The sequence below is a fragment of the Haliaeetus albicilla genome, chromosome 1 (genome assembly GCF_947461875.1).
Source record: "Haliaeetus albicilla chromosome 1, bHalAlb1.1, whole genome shotgun sequence".
In the NCBI taxonomy this organism is placed as follows: Eukaryota; Metazoa; Chordata; class Aves; order Accipitriformes; family Accipitridae; genus Haliaeetus; species Haliaeetus albicilla.
Genome location: NC_091483.1, coordinates 13,416,216 through 13,433,760, shown reverse-complemented (window position 1 = coordinate 13,433,760; position 17,545 = coordinate 13,416,216).

Below are 17,545 nucleotides of genomic sequence, written 5' to 3'. Positions count from 1 at the left end.
ATAAATCTCATGACTGTACAATACAGTGGGAGAAACAAAGGCTACAAGAGCCTGTAATACCAATATTCTAGTATTTTGATACAAGACAAGACAAAAACTACAACTGCAAATAAATGGACTGCTATTTAAACAGTATTTATGCTTTAAGAATATTTTGCCGTTTCTTCTGGAGGAACAACTGACTTGTCTGGGTCTAGTTTGGCTATATCAGCTAAGATAAGAGGTCTGGATGCTTGTGTACTATCTGAGCCAGATTGTGGGAGGCTTTTTTGTTCGAAAAAATAACATGCTATACAAGCTTCCTTTTCCCTCTTGCAACAGGATGTGACCTCCTCCTTTCACTCTCCATTTAAGACAGCCTGTCTGAGGAAAGCAGTGAGCCTGGCAACTTGTCACTCACTGGGGTAGAAATCTTGTTTGGGAATTGGGCTGAGATCGTCTAACCCTGAGGCAGAGGCTAGCTGAACCACTGCGAAAATGTGTTAGGCTTTGTGAATATGAGGGGATTTTTGTTACAGAAAACGGGTCCATGGCAGCGTTTTGTGTGATATCAAAGGAAGCTACTATATGACAAGTAACTTGCTCAAAAGAAAAAAAAAAAAAAGAAGAGGTTATACAAAAGACCTTTGTGTATCTCCCAGGGCAGCTCTGCATCAGGATGCTTCTACTACAGAAAGTTCCTCTGTAATAACACAAGAGACCGAACATTGATTCTCCTTTAACTATGTGGTTACAAATGTTTTTAAGGCAATTAAAAAATGCCTAACATTTTACCATTTGCTTGTACTAGTTCTGGCTGGTTGCCTAAAGTTCACAGGAATGTCTCAAATCCAAGTGTTTAATAATCTCCTGCGTTGTCTGTTCCGTATTTCAAAACGCTAAAGCAGCAACACTTCCAGAATTATAAATAACACAATCAGATATCACTGTATGCTTCCTACTTTAGAAATAGATCACCAATGTGGAGAATATATTTTCGATTTACTGCTTTCAAATATGGTATCAAAGATAGCTTTTCACTGTCATCGAGAAGTATATTTACAGGGAAGTTATATTTAATAATGATAAGAAAGATAATTTTCTCCAGGCACATGGTCTGCATTTTTAAGGCAAAGTAACAAACTTAGGTGCACTTCTGGCTTTTAAGGGTAGGTTTTTCAGAAGATCTTACTAGTGACCAGCTTTATTTCTACCAAAGACAGTAAGTTTTTGTTATTGATTTAAGTCAGTGCAATCAAGTAGTGCTGAATGCTTTTGGGAATTCCACCTACCCTCCAGTATAATCCAGAGTGTGACTTAAATTACGTAGTCATTTACTGTCTCCTACTTCTGCAGTGAGCTAATTTAGTAACTGTTGTTTCACACCTATGCAGCTTTGAGTATTTTCAGTTCCGTAAATACTGGCAATAGCTTTAAAATTCTGTCTCTTACTGTCTCTGTCCCATTCAAAAAATGAGACTTTTGCTCCTAATTCACTTGGGTATTTCATGAGTCACCATTTCCCAGCACTCACTGCTCCCTATTTCAAGAATGTGATCTATTTGCTGAATCCATTTTGGATCCAACTATTCCCATTTCTCAGAAGCATTTTCGTCTTGAGCCTCAGTTCTTCACGTAAATAAAACTAAATGACAAAATACTTCCAATGTTAAATGCAGGATGGGACAAGCTATATTCTTACTGTCTTAAAATACAACAGAATGGTTCATTAGCATCTGAAATCTTCAGTCACAAATTCATTTCTGAGGGTAATGCCTTATTCAGCAAGTCTTTAAAATTGTCTGACTGGTGTTTTTATGCTGCGATCCAAAGTGCACTCAGCTCCCCGGAGAGGCTCCCGAGTCCATCAGCAGGGTTTGGATGAGGACCAAAGAACAACGTGCGGTCAGGTAGGAGGCTCTGCCAGAGTGGAACAAGGGTATAGTCTCCAGAACAGGATGAATTGGCCAGTCAGGTCTATAAAGATTTTTTTAATAATATTACTTTTGGCTGGGTCTCAGTCACCTCTTCTTTCTTCCTTTTTCATAATACTCATTTTGGCAGAGCTCAGAAAATTCTTGGCTCTTACAAAGATTCTTGAAGTGTCGCATTTAAAAAGTTTTGAAACAATGAGCTGTCCCAGAAAGGATTAAGAGCCTCCATTTTTCTTCAGACACATATTTAAACCCTGAAACAATTAAACAGGATGGAGGACAGAAACTAAATAGCAGTGGCAACAACAGGGAAACATATCTTCAGGTAACAATGTCATCTTGTTCTAAAGAATGCTTGGTATGATTTCTGCATTAAAGGGTATTTATTTCAATGCAATTTAATTTATTTCACTTCATCTATTAAAAATATTTAGAAAGGAATATTGATCGAGAAGTTTAAAGTGCCAGAGTTTTTGTAATTTCAAACAACTTCAATTGCTGAAATACATACAGGTGTAACGGCATACCAAAAAGAAGAAAAACGCTTTTTTAGATGCACTTTAATATATAGCAAACAGTGATAGTTTACAGTGAAGGAGATTAGTGTAAGTATAGAGCCTATGCGATTTTTATTGTTCTACGATATGTAGAAAACTTGCAGTCATGTAGTCCGTGGAATATGGGAGATAAAAAATTCAGACTTCTCAGAAAATAGTGGATTTTTTGTTTTCTGCTGAAAACCATTGGAAAAAATATCTTCTTGAAACGTTGACAGTATAATTTGTCAAAGTAGCAGCACACCTAGTAGGCTCCGCATCTGGGCTGTGATTCAGTGTTTTTAAGCACGTGCATAACTACACACAACATCAATAGCTTCTGCTAGACTTGTTAGTGCCACTCACATAGTAATACTTAATAGCGCACAAAGTACTTGACTATTGCAAGGTCAAAACATTCATTCACATTTAATGATTTTTGGAAGTCCTTCTCTGTTTTCAAACCTCACAGACTTCAAAGATTAAGACTGTTATGAGCTGGTTCTCATTAATGACTAATCTAATGCCTATTCCTGAAAGTGTTATCTGCTGTTGTTATTAGGCACAGCAGTAATAGTTCTGTTGGTACTTTCAGCCAGTATCTGAGCTGGAGAAATATACTAAAAAAAAAAATAATAATCCGACATTAAAAAAAGAAAGTTCATTATTAACTACCTATTTTTAATATTGGGCTGTGGGACAGACATTGATTTTTATAAAAATGTGCCTGTTATTTAAATGTATGGTCTGTGTATAACTAGACCTTGATGTACTAATAGGCTTTTAAAATGCATTATTCTACCATACATTACAAATGGAGTGGCCAATTTGAAAGTCCCTAAAGTGCCATTCGTTTTAACGTGTGCAAGAAAGTAATTAAAATTGCAAGGTAATAGATGGCTTAGATTTAATGTGTTTTCATGGGATTTGAAATATCTAGAATGCCAAGAACTACAGAACTGTATCCTAGAAGTGTCAATGCAACTTATTAACTTTTTTGAGCTGCAGATATGTGGGTAAAAATACATTTGGTGGGAAAAAAAGTTTTGTTTGGTTTCTTAAAAACTGGGACTGTTATCACCCTGTGGTGAAATAAGATGTTCCATAAAAATTATTTCCCTTAGGCACTCCAGTACAACTGAGTAAGATCTCATTCTTTTTTACAGTGTGTCTAGTGCTACCCAGTTGTTGCTCCACAGCTTAGCAATAACTACGTTCAAGGGTGTCAAAATGTAAAACTCTGTTGCTCTTCAAAATCAAAGTTGCTCTATAAACATTGCCTTTGTGATTTATTTGGATGATTCTCCTAATGAAAGGAGGAAATAAGAATGTTTTATTTCCCTTTGTAGCCTTAAATTAGAATTAATAAACACTAAATCAGGGAAAAAAATTAGGATGTAGTATGTGTTTGCGAGTAAAAAGAAGTGTGTGTGTAGTGTAACAGTATGGACTATAGAAGTATATTGGACATTTATTTGCAGATGTAATTCCCTGTTTCTGTAATTGCAAACTAATTTGTCCTAAGGCCTTTTTCATACTTTCATCCAACTCCATCTTCAAGTAGGAGGATTGTCTTCCACTGCTGATATAGGAATGCTGCTTTGGTATCACACTGTTGTGAGAAAACTTCTCTTATTCCTAACCTTACTTGTATTAGTGGCCGGTAAATATCAGTTTTGGTCTTGTGCTAACAGCATGCCGTATAGTAAATATCTCTCTATGATGTTCAGCTGCATATGGAATTTCCTGAGGACAAATGACTATTGCTGACCCTAGTACCTAGGAATAAACAAGATAAGATCTTTTATTTAGTATTCACAGGTAGATTCACCACCCAAACTATCCTGAAGTCTTTACCTTTGTTAGATGGTAAGACACCTTATTGAAAAAGGTCTCTGTTTCAATTTGAGTTCATCCTCTTCAACATTTGTGACAAGAAAAATAGAGCATTGCAGGCAGGGATGCAGCAGTGTTTCATATGTGACATAACCAATTCCCTATTTTTGTGGAAATACCTTTCCTGAGGCAGCAGAACTACATTTAGCTTTTTTATAGCTTCCCTGCATTGGTGGCTTGTTGATAGACAACTGTATCTTTCTGTTATTTCTAGCTGAAAAATTCACAGTATAAACCAGGAATTATTACTAGTCCCTAACTGCATGACCTTATGCTTTTTACTGTAGCATTTCATCCCTTTTCTACAACTTCACATCTCAAAATGCTCCTTTTGCCTTGTATAATACTCCTCCTTGAATTTACAGTGCATCTTGTGTTTGCATTATCAGGAAATTTATCAACATATTTCTACTTTTTCTGTCAAGATGATTAATGAAAATAGTGCACAAGTGATCCTTGAAGAACCATCTCAGAAACATATCTCTAGCCCCAGCTTTTAATGCAACCTTTGTTAACTCCACTTCACCCAGTTCCTTACCCATCTTACAATTCTTCTAACTATTCTGCATATTTCCTAAACTGATATTTTCCTAGGTGCCACAGTGCTTAATCTGAGATCCAATACTATGTCCCTTTTCTAGAAAAAAAGTTTTGTAAAAAATTAGTCTGGCTAGTCAGTCTGTAATTCAAACAATAACAAAAAATTTATACTGCACCCACATTTGTTTTAGAACATTAGCATATATGACTGTTTTTGCAACTGCACCGTAAAATCATATTGGGATGAATCCACCAAGATGAGTCAATTGAAGGTCTTCTGGCCAGAGTGATAGGACAACTATTCCTGAAAACTATGCAGGAGGATTTAATGCTTTCCAGAATTACGTGTTCCTAGTTAAACACAGATGAGTTTAAGAATAGCAAGCTCATATGGTATAGGTTAGAATATCTACATACCGTAAGTCAATGAATTACAGATATCTTGTCTCTCTGATGGCAGTTGCTTTTCAACAGTGAAAAATGACTTACACTGAGGTCCTCAAATTGACCAGCCAATGGTCCAAAACATGTATTTGTAAACAGTTTTCAGGCAGGAAAGTAAATATTTGCAACATTTCTCCTGTGGAATGAATAGGAAAGAAGGACCCGTGTCATTTGTTTGGAAACGACTTGGTCCTGCTGCCAATGACAAAACTCCAGTTGACTTCAGCTGGGAGCAGGATTGGATTATATGGTATTGGTAGTAGTGAATTTCTTTATGGTTTTCACATTTTCCTCAGTTATAAATGTAAACCTTCCTCTGTCATAACTACAACCATACCTTTTGCCAAGTCAAACCAAAAAGAAAGTCTCCCATTTCTTGAATGAATTCTTCTATTTTTTAGCTGGCTTTCCTGCTTCAAAATCTGGTTATCTTTTGTTGGTTTTGTTATTCTCTAGAGATGGGAAAGAAAGCTCCAAGAACAGTTAGTTACTATGCCCATGAAGACAGCAAAATCCAGAGTGTGCCCTTTCTTTCTCAGTTTCCCTTTCTTTCTGTGAAAAGTTTCTGGAATTCAAGGAATTTGGCTTTGTAGGAGGTCATACTGGAAGTTAGCATCATATCCTTCAGGGCAGCTCAAATCATTCCCTGTCTTCAGAGTCTCTTTCTGGTCTGTTAACGCTTCCTCAAAATCTGTATGAAAAACTGTATCTGATCTGAAAGTGCTCATCTAGGGACTGGGAAAAATGCTGCAGGGGAGGGGTAAGGTAAAGAAGGGTCAAAATATGTTTATAATGGTTCTCACATTTTATTCTCAGAGTCACATCATAAATAATAGCCTAACATTAAATAGGATGTAGACATTGTGAGATACCGTATGCGTTTGAGCTTTGTTCTTCAAGAAAGGGTCTGGAATCAGGTATCAAATGTACAACAATCTTCAGGGATAATCATATACGCTGGTAATGAAAACTATTGAGATCCTACTGCATTGCTACATGTTGCTCACCATACATCTTTCTGAAGTATAATTTGGTGGAAAAAAGTTGGAAGATGACAGCCAGAGATGTCATGGAGTCTCTGTCTGTAGAGACATTCAAAAGTTGAACACAGTCCTGGCGACCTGCTCTATTTGACCCTGTTTTAGCAAAACTGTTGGACCAGAGGACCTGAGAAGGTCCCATCCAACTTCAATGATTCTATGACACATTATTGGTAACCAATAAATATGACGCTTTCTGGCAAGAAAATGAAAGCCAAATTAAAAAAGCTATAGAATTGCTAACCTTGGAACCTATTTAACTGGCCAATATCTAAGCTTTCATACCAGTGCCTGTCGATTTCTAAAATCCGAATCTGAGCTCAGTATTTTAGCTAGTGTCTGTTGCATTGTTGGTATTTTAAAAATACTGTCATTTCTGATATTCTGCAAGGTCAGACAATATATATTATTTAATGAGCCACCAAGGTTAGCGTGGACTTGAAAAAGACTAAATTTGGATGTATGGGCTAGCAGATCTAAGTGCTGTTCTCTGCTCTCCGCTTGGTTAAGGATATGCTGTAATTAAATTGAGAGCCTCAGAAGGTCATTTGTCTCTCCTCAGGATGAGAGGTAGAAAAGAAGACACGGTGATCTGAGGCCTACCTGAAGCTATGTCTAGTAAATACGTAGCTTTGGGGCTCTGGGATCTGGACCAGGGGCTGGGAAAGAATTTGTTTGGTTTGCCAGGTTAGTGAGTGATGGATGAGGAAAAAGTGAGATGGCATCTAAAATCCATCAATCATTTCTGAAAAAAAAAAAACCAAAACAAAACCTTCTCGGCTTCATTTTGTTTGTTGGGTTTTTTTTGCTTTCATTGTTTTTATTTCAATACTCTGCAGAGCGCGCTTTATTCTGAATCATACCACTAGAACATACTTCAGTATTTTTTTTCCTACTTACCCCATATCTCCTTCTGCTCCAGCTACTTATTTTCTCCATCGTATTAACTATCTTTTGGCATAGTCAAGTGCTGTGTGTTGAATATTATCTGTCTCAACCGTCCTCAGAAGGAGTGGAATTTTGATCTGAAAGGAGAAGGGGGTTTTGAAGCCAAGTCCTATGGAATCAATCTCATAAGGGATTTTGAATCCCAGCAAGTCTTTCTTAAATAAAACTTCCACTGATTTCAACAGGAGTTTTCCTTTCATATGTGCTGAGAAACGCCTTATACAATTCAAATCTGGTACATTAACTGCAGCCATATACTATTATCTGACATTATAGGAAGCACTCAAATATCACATATTCTTTTACACAGGTTTATTGAATGTTTAACTTCATAAAAGCAGAGAGGATTACTGGACTTTTTGATATACAGTTTAAGTTCCTGGAGTGACTCCTACATCTCTGAATCGGCTTCCAAAGAAAGACAAATATGTTGGAGTGAGGAGGAGTGCAGTAGGTAAGCCTTAAACTGCTATGCAATTTCAGTTCCAGTTGCCCTGAGGTCTCTAAGGGTTAAGATAACTTGGAGACATCGTGTGAATGCATATGTTAGATATCTATTCTACATTTGTGACGCAGAGCCTATTGTATGGTTCAAGGGAATCAATTCACACCTAGTAAAGCATCAGGGGGACTAACAGGACTATGTGCGAATTAGTGCATATAAGGTGTCTTCCTCGCTGTCCAACAGTTAATTATTTACCAGGGAATCTGCCAGTGCTGACATGAAGCCTTGTTGCTGAACGCTGTTTAAGCATTGTACATTTACAGCAGACAAAAATAACATTTTTAGGGTGTTTTAATTTTCTGACAAGATGTTTTTTTAATTATGGGCATGAAGATAAATGAGAAAGTGATGCACATACAGATTGCATGTTGGAAACTCAGCTATTCTTCCCTTAGCAGAGCTGGAGTACAACTCTGTAAACAACCTCAGTGGAAATAAAAGTGGAAACACAAGTGGAAACCAGAGCACTTCTCAAATAGCAAGCCTCAGTTCAGCTTTTTTCCCCCTTCCCTTTGCCCAGCCTGTAGTTTGACAGATAACTAACTCTGACAAGCACGCTCCTGTGGTGTGGAAGTACAGGTCTGAGATTTTGTGGAGGATTATACTTCATCATCTAAGTGTTCAAGTCATTAAGGGAGAAAAAAAGTGACTTTTTTATCATTTTGGTTTTCCTTGCGTTAATTCCTATGGGTTTGCAATAACATTGGCAATGCTTACATCATGCTGTGCTGAGAGCAAGCAGTCTCCATGATCTAATCTCTTACCACCCACATGCGGCTCAGGAACTGCTCAACACTTCCCAGTTCAAAGCACCTTCAAACTTTGTTTCCACACTTCTGGAATTTGGCTTGCTCTTTGAGTGCCTAAGTGTGCATTGACAGTAAGGCAGAATTTGCACTAATTGTCCTCTGGAGCGGGTTGAGGCTACAACATGAGAGGGTGAAAGCTGCAAGACAGACAGAAAACCTAGAAGTCGCATTGGCTCTTGAGAAAAAGCAAAGCACGGAAGAGCAAAACCACAAGCAGGGGCTTAAAGTGCATAGCAAGGCCCTACTGGCTGTATCTTGAAGTGAAATGGGGCGGAGTTTTACCTCAATTTCCAGAAAAAATGTACGCCTGACCATAAGCTGCAAAGGTTTAGAGAGCGGTGCAAATTCATTCCGAGCAAGTGAGCTCCAGAATCAGGGAGGAGAGTGAAATTAGTTTACTGAGTTAATTAGCAAGCTGAGAAAAGCAGGTATGTCGGCATGGTAAGATGTCTTTCTTGCTCCTGGCGTTCTGGCTCCTACTTTTCTGTCTTTGATACGCACCTTGCTCCTTAGGTTTGAGTTGAATCGCCAGTTGCTGATGTATAGGAAAGCTTGCCTGGCTGCGATAGACTCACAGGAAAAAAATATTTTTTTCTTTGTTCTAGGGTGAATACATTTCCCTAAGCAGGATTGGGCAGGCGTCTGGCGTTCACAGAAATGGCGTTCACTCTTCTTTGAAACTGGGCCACTGTCATCTGACAAACCTACGTGTCAGGTTGGTTTGAAAGTAAATTCTTTGTTTAATTAATAACAAGAACAAATAACAGGACCTTCTTAGTCACTCGATAGACTTTACAGACCAGGCCTGTCCTTATTCCTGGAGTAGAAATAATCTACTCCATTTGTAGTTCTTCTAAGATTCTCCACAGGAAATTTTTACATCAGGTTTCTTTGTAGAAGCATTGTTAATAGAAGTAACCAAGAATGCATTTCCCTTCACAATGTTTCAAGTCTGTGAAAAGGCCTTTCAGACTCTCAAGAACTGTTTCTATTGTAAGCCTGTATATGCGTTTCTTCAGTGAGGAATTCACATTTCAAACATATTTCTGAGAGGAACTAGGGGCTGTCTTATCCCAAGAGGTCAATGGACAGAAGTATCTATCTAGACCAAATTGCTTCTAAAGCTTACTTGATGACAGAAAAGGAATGCCTTACTGTTGAAAGGCTTTGAATGTCTTCACAACTGCCTCTTCAGTAACCAGTCAGAATTGATGCCTCTTTCAGACATCTGACTTTCCGGGAAAATGTCAGTATCTGAAATAAAATTATGGTACTTAGCCCTCAGCCCTATTCTTTCAGAAACAGAATACTATATTTCCATTTCTTTAGCCTGGAAGAATTTGACATTTGCTATATGGGTCTGAGGACCCTTGCTTACTTGTATATGAATGTCTAAGGAGTGCACAAACTCAAGAATAGCCCAGCATAGAAAAGAATTAAGGACTGAAATTGTCAGGATGGATTTAGGTCTTCCTCAGTGCAATACTTCCCAGATATGTATATCTTATTTGCTGCTGAGAGTCAAGGAAAAACAAAAAACAAAGAAAAGGAAAGAAGCTTCAGAAAGGAATGGCTCTTACAAAGATAGGACTAGTTTGTTTCGTGGATTAGGTCTGTAAGCACAAACATTTCTCCATGGTTGGACACCTGATGTAATGGACTTTCCCTGCTTACCTGTTTCTTCTTCCAAGCATTTTTTCTTATTTATGTTTGAGGTGGAGGGTTTGTTTTTTGTAATTTTCTTGTTAGAGATTTTTATAAAGTTCTTTTGTGCTCTCAGAGGCTTTGACTTTCTTAAAATTGAAAGGCTTTCCATTTAATTTTATACTTTTCTTTCTCTTTTTCTAATGCCTTATGCCTCTCTCCATTTTTCCCCCTTTCCTTTTCTTCTTGCCTTCAGCTGCTCTTCTGATTTCCTTCCTTCTTTTGCTTTTCTACTCTTAATTTCTGCTTTTGGAAAGCCAAAGTGAAAAAGGGGCTTACCTATTCTTTCCACAGCAATAACAGACATTAACTGCAATATCTCTGAACACCTACCAAGAGCTTATGGAAAGAAGGCTTTCTTTTTTTCTTTACTTTAAACTGTGCTTTAAACAGTCCGAGAGTGAATCATTGTGTTCTAAGGCAAAATGTCTTCAGGTGAAGTCAGTAAGTGCTGTTACAAGGCATTACTAGGGCTCTGTAATGTGATAACACAATACCAATTAGCAAATCTCAATGGATATAATTGGAAAAAATGCCAATTAGATAATAATTATAGGTTAATGTATGAAACTTCCGTAATTATAAAGTATTTTAACTGTCTATCTTACACTTTTAAGTACTTAATGTGACAGTGCTAGCAGGGAGCTAAAGGAGACCAATATTAATATATGTAAGGATGTCTTCATTTGGGTTTTTTTTGGTGTTGGTTTTTTTTTTTTTTTCAGTAGAAGATAGGTGAACTTACATTGGACCAAAGATATTAGAGTTACACTGATCCTGTAAGATGATTAGTGCCTTCTGCCACCGAGTGCTCAGATTCCCAAGGCAAGCGTTCATGGTCTTGCAGGAGTGACCACTAAATGAATGTTTCCTTAGGCTAGCTCAGGTTCTGCTGGGCTCTCGTGATAACTAACGTGCTTAGCCTGAGGGGATAGTAAGGGAAATGAGCTTGTTTAGATAAATTTTGCTATTTCACACCAACTTTACCCCTTTCATGGTCTCCCTCCTACTACTCCTTTGCATGCTGTCTGCATGTATATTGACATATTCAGGCTGGGAAAAATTGTTCATGCATGTTGCAAAGACTCTAGGTGTTCACATGCGCACTTTCTACCTTTTCCAGGGCACATTTTCTCTAGCTGATAAGCATGTTTAATTTGAAGCAGCGATGCAAAACTCCCAACATTCCTGACATTGCATGTAGCAGTTTCATAAGAAACCTAGAGGAATAGTAAAATTCTCTGGGAGAATAATGAAAACCTTATAGAATGATAAAAGCCCCAGTCATCTGTACCTTGACTACACAGCATTGTTATCCTGTCTATCCAGAAAGGATAAAGACAGCTATTCAGAGAGAAGGGAAAAAATGGAGCTGCACATTTTTACCCTGAAACTTCATGTCACGGTCTTGATTTAGCAGTGCAACAATTCGGCAATAAGCTAGGAATTCTAATAGGTTTTCAACTGGGACAGATTAAAAAATGAAAATACTAACAGATACTTCCATGTTAAAATCTCTCCACTGTGTTTTAGTGAATGTGTGCATTCCTAACTACAAGAGAAGTACAAGACATAGACATCATAGCTTTGAATGTGCTGGGTATGGCATTCATTGTAAAGACACAAAGTATAGAGGGATTTAGTGGAGAGAAAATAGCATCTTTATCTGCTCATGAATTTTTAACCTCCAAATTAAGCACAAAGTAGAATGACTAAATCATGCGTCTTCACTATGGAGTGTGGGACAATAGAATCAGGAAGACCGTCCAGTTTTTTTTTTTAATGGAAATTTGGTCAGTGGCAGATGATTTGAGCTTCTAAAAATGGATGGATAAAGTTGAATATGAGTAGAGAGGAGCTTGGCATAGAGGAAGGCAGAATGACAACAGGAAGTTCAGACAAATTTGGACAATCTTTTAAAAAGCATCAGAATTTTGGAGCCTTATCTGAATCAAACTGTTAGTTCATCCACCTTTACCCTTATTACTTTACCCCTTGACTTGGCCGTTATCCCTACGTATAGCTTCTATGCTGGCACACATCAGTATTTAATCTTTTACTTCAAACAATGCGGGAATTATTTTACGTCCTTTCCATGTGTTCCTTATTAGTATCTTGAAAGCAGAGGGACCGACCTCCCAGCATTTCCTGCTCAGAAAGCCTTCAGTTCTAAATGTCTAGAGAATATCTGAAAATATTTGTTTATAAACACATTTTTAGAACTTAGCTACATATTCAGAGCCGGGCTGGATGTGAAAGATGTTTAGAGTTGTCCATATAGGCAGATCTGGAATGTGAGTTGTTTATTACAGGAAGAAAGGTCTTGAAGAGCCATATAAAAAAGAACTGTAAGTTTGATAAAGTTTTGTTTAGTCAAAGATCTAAATAAATTCCTGAAGGTTTTCTCTTGCTCTCAGCTCCTTGACGCCTTTTGATCATTTACAGATGGCTCATGTGGGATTGTTATGAGATCCAAGAGCAAACCTTCTGCAAACTTCCAAGCCACTTTATGCTAACGCCTCACTACAGCCCAGTTAATCCAAACAATAAGTAATAAATCAGATACTTCAAGTCATTCTGCTACCATTTTGCAGAATGTAGCTCCACCCTTCAGGACCAATGGCTGAGGCTTAGCTGGGAATACAGGAATAGGTGTGATCTGTGTGATGTCATTGCTCTGCAGATTAATAATTTAAGAGTCAAGTTTGCTTGATACTTTGGCCTTATTTTGAACCACATAGCTGCTGTGCTTTAAATCCACTGTCTAACCTGAACCGCAATTCTCCATATAGTTTTCAATACAGCCCAGAAGTAAAGGAAAGATAATGCCTTTTTATTTAAAGATATTTAAATTGAGACAGAAAAAGGATAGCTATAAAAAAAAAAAGTTGAAATTTTAAAACTGGTGCATGTATGTTAAAGACAATTTGTCTGAATGTCAGTTGTGGGATCCTGTATTTGGCATCTTCTAGCCATCCGCAAGTGGACAAAAAAGATTTTTTTTAGGTAACAGTGTTGGGAGCTTATGTCATTTCTTTGTTATTGTAAGTGCAAAGTCACTTGTAGATGGGCTTGCTGGGAACCAGACTTGCTTTTTCAGAGAAGTAAAGTTTATTATTTTTTTTCCCCTTTGTGTAAACCCCATCAGTAGGGCTACATTGTCAGAGTTTTTACATCCATAAAGAGATATTTGAATCTGGTTAGAACAGAATGAAAATATACAATTATTCTAATCTGCATGTTTTTTAATACTACATCATCATCATCATCATAACAACTACAAGAAAAACCCAGCTATGTTATGAGGAAAGATGTCAGTATACATTGCTTTTGCATTCAAATATTAAAAGGATTATTCTGTGTCTTTTCTCAGGGAATGGCTCTTTCTTATTCAAGAAAACTCAGTCTGGCCAATAAGGATGTCCATATTTTTGTGAGGAAGTGCCTAGACTTACCATTCCCACTTTACTTTTTGATTATAAAACACACTGTAACTTTTCAGCTTAGTTTTCTGCTGTATTTCAGTGATTGCATCCTAAGACTTTTTTATTCCCATCTGTTTAAAGAACTGCTGTGCTTTTTTGTCAGATAAATTCCAAAGCTGCACAATATTTAATTTTATATTTTTCCCATTTAGAAGTTACGATGATCTGAAATTTCTTCAGCTGTAGCTTTTTTCCTGTCTTATGTGGACATCCCAATACTCAGCAGAGAGTTGTTATCAGGGCTTCCAGCATAAGTTATTTCATCCAGGCTGGCAAAAACACAGCTGAATATCAAAGGGATATTAACATTTCAGTTTGCCAAGAGTGGCAGATCCGATTCAAAGCTGGCCCAGAAGACTGCAAATAATGGCCTGTTAAAGAAAGGTGACAGATTATTTCATGCTGTGTTTCATGTGCAGTCTAAAAGCATGCTGTGAGACCTGGCTAAAGCTCTAAAGAGGAAAATACATCTTATGGCAATATTCAGCTAACAAAAAGAGAGAGAGAGAGAGAGAGATGCATACAAATCTCAGTGCATTCCTTTAGTCCAAATTCATAGGCTGGGATAATAATTAGTAAGGATTTTCGCCTCTCTTTTGGCTTACAAGTGGCTTGCAATCACATCGCAGGGCTGGGCAACGTCTTCATTCACGCCTGCTGAATAACTTCTGTGAATAATTCGCAGCTTCTTGCTTGTTCACAAGCATTTCACCAGTCACAAGTATTTGATATGCAAGCTGTTTCCTTTGGAAACGCAGGTCACCGAGTGTGTCTGCTCCCTTGCTGGATCAGAATGAAGGTTTGGATGCAAATTTTTCTGATGAAGAATTTAATACTTTTTTTCCATTTGAAGACACTTGCATTTCCCAATAGAACATGGTTCCGTCAGTGTTTTTCTGATCAGTTCTAGTGCTGAATCTCTGAAAAAGTAATTAGCTAAAGGAAAATGCAAACCATATGTCTGTACCTGTCTCTGTAGAATGACATGCATATACAAATATCCAGGAAGTACTGTGGATCATAGGGGCCCTATTTAGACTAAATTAAACATGTTTTGGATCTCACAGTTCTTGGAAGGCAGTGCACTGGTCTAATACACTGGTCCAGACTATTAATGGAAAATATTTTTTTCCAGCGTGTGTGCCAAAAACCACACTTAGTGGAGCTGTAGAGAGGAAACTGGAGAGTGGGTGATGCATGCTATTTCCTATCTTGAGTCTGCCTGTCTGCTCTTGCATCTCCAATAAATCTGAGCAGCAAAACTCTTTGTGCTGTAAGAAACTGCTTACATCGGTCTTACAGGGGATGGGGTAACTTGAGCAGGATCTTTGCAGTTCAAAAAGAAGTAAACGCATCTTCTTGGTAATGGGAATCAGATCCCTCGCTCTGAGTGGGAGGCACTCTTTCCTTCAGTGCTTCCTGTGACTGATGCAATTTGTAACCTCCCCCTTTAAGCCCAGTGCCAACTTCTTGTCCCATTTTAGCTTTTCAAACTCAAAATGGGTGCATTCACTTGAGAAATGTGAACAGGGTTGTGCATCATTAGCCAGGGTTCGAGGTGTCTTGGCTGCCACGGTTGGTGTAATTTTCAGTGTCATTCAAGGCATGTTCACTGATGAGTGAATTTGCATAATAATTTCTAATGATTTGCTTTGATCAAACCCCATCAGCCTGTGGGCAAGGCACTGGAAGATGTGACTAGAGCAGATGAGACGCAGGTGAGAATGCGGCGGGTGTTTACAGCCATATGTTGAAAAAAAGGTGTTAGTTACGTGATCACTACAAAGGAAAATCAGAGTCTCTGGAAAGGCAGATGGGCACTGAGGAAGGGTGGTGCTAAGCTTTCCCCGTGGTCCCTCCTTACTGTTGTTTCTGTTGCTATTGATTGGCATTTCCTAGCGTGGTTCTTGAAGGAAGCAACATCCACCAGCGAGAGCTGGTCCCCTTGCAGGCTGCTCGCCACGGTGGCCTCAGGCTACGGAGACAAGAAGTTACAAACCCTCTCTCTGTGGCACAGTCGAGCTCCTACCAGTCGCACTGTGGTTACCAGCGAGAGGCTTGCCCAAGGCATAGGTATCAGCTGAGATAACAGGTACTCTACGTATCTCGACCTAGGAGAGAGAAGGTGAAGGCAGCATGGTTCAGGGAACATGGCTGGCGGCGATCTCCTGGGTGCTGAACTGCAGCTACTGCAATTTTGAAGCGTTAAGAAAGAAGGAGTCAGATTTTCAAATATGCTTGTATTTAGCAAGGTGTGAAGGGACACATTTGTCATTTATTGAAGTGGTAGTCCGGGGGCGCTTTTTCTTTTTTTAAAAAACCAATTTTTTATTGAAGTGGTTATTGCAATAGCTAATCCTTTCCAAAGCATGTTTGTGAGCATTTTTTTAGGTCACAGAATAGCCAATAATGAAAACATTTGAAAGAAACCCCACATTTTTCTTGCAGTGTTTTCCCGTTGCTGAAGCTAGATCATTTTCAAATGACTATGAACAAAACAACAAACAGGAAAACAAAATAAACTGTACAGCTAGCTTTGCTTGGGAAGACGATTGGCTAGTCACAGGGCAAGTAAGACCCCTGGATGCAATAGTTTTTCATGTGCATGACAATCTGGTCTGGGGAAAACTATTTAACTTTATTAATCTCTGAGAACTATTTTCCTTTATGTCATTTTAAGCAGCTTGTTCCATATAAATTGAGGGATTTTTTACTAACTCAGCAATATCTGAGAATGAAGTGATCAATGCATTCTCACACCTGCCTCTACTCGTTGATGACAGTTTCCCAATGTCGTAGACAAACAACGCCTTTTTGCGGTGCTTTTTAGCTTTCGCTCTCTTGTTCCAAGCTTAAACTGAGTTCAAAGAGCTACCGAAACATTTCTGGCTGGGAGAGAGGAAGCCGTAATAGCTGACCCTATGATGGGCTGAATATGCCATTCCCCTTTGAGTTGCAGGAGGAAGAACCTGCAGTAATATTTGTTTCGGGTTATGGTTATTAAAAGACAAGTTCTCGGGGAACTCTTCAGTGTGGGGAAGAGAATTCAGATAGGGCACTGAGAATGCCAGATTTGTAATTCATTGTATATATGAGGTCCCTAAGAAAAAGATTGCAGTCAGTGGATAAATGGATATTCCTTTCATCCACAGACTAGTTAGCGATTCTTGTATCTTCACTTCAGAGACATGATTATAGTTATAGTAGGGGAAAAGTTTCATCCTTCTGTGACTGGCAAATAACATTTGTTGTTTCTCCTTTGCAAGAGAGATTGGATTCTTTCTGTTGTCAAGTTTTTTCCTCATTAATATAGCAATTGCTTAGGAAAACAGTCTTCACAAGCCCTTTTCCATGTATCTGAAATGATGAACGGTGCTCTTTGGGAAAATAAATCCCTGAGATGTAGACAGGAGTTTTATCTTTGTCTATTTATTACATAGCACTTGATGCAATGGCAGAGGTTTAACTGAGAGGTAACTTTTGGTTTGCAGAAGCATTCGGGCTTATGCTTTACCATTGGCCATCAAGAACGCAACTTGCTGCAGATCCCAGATGAGGTGCAGACTTGGCAGTTGTGAAAACCATCTGCCAACTTACAAAGAGCCACTTTGCAGTTTGTTATATTTAGCCATTGGCCAATTTTGGGTACCCTGAAGTACCTTACTTCTCCACAGGGATTCACACCTAGCAAATATCCAAATATTTCAAGGGTATAGATTGTTCTG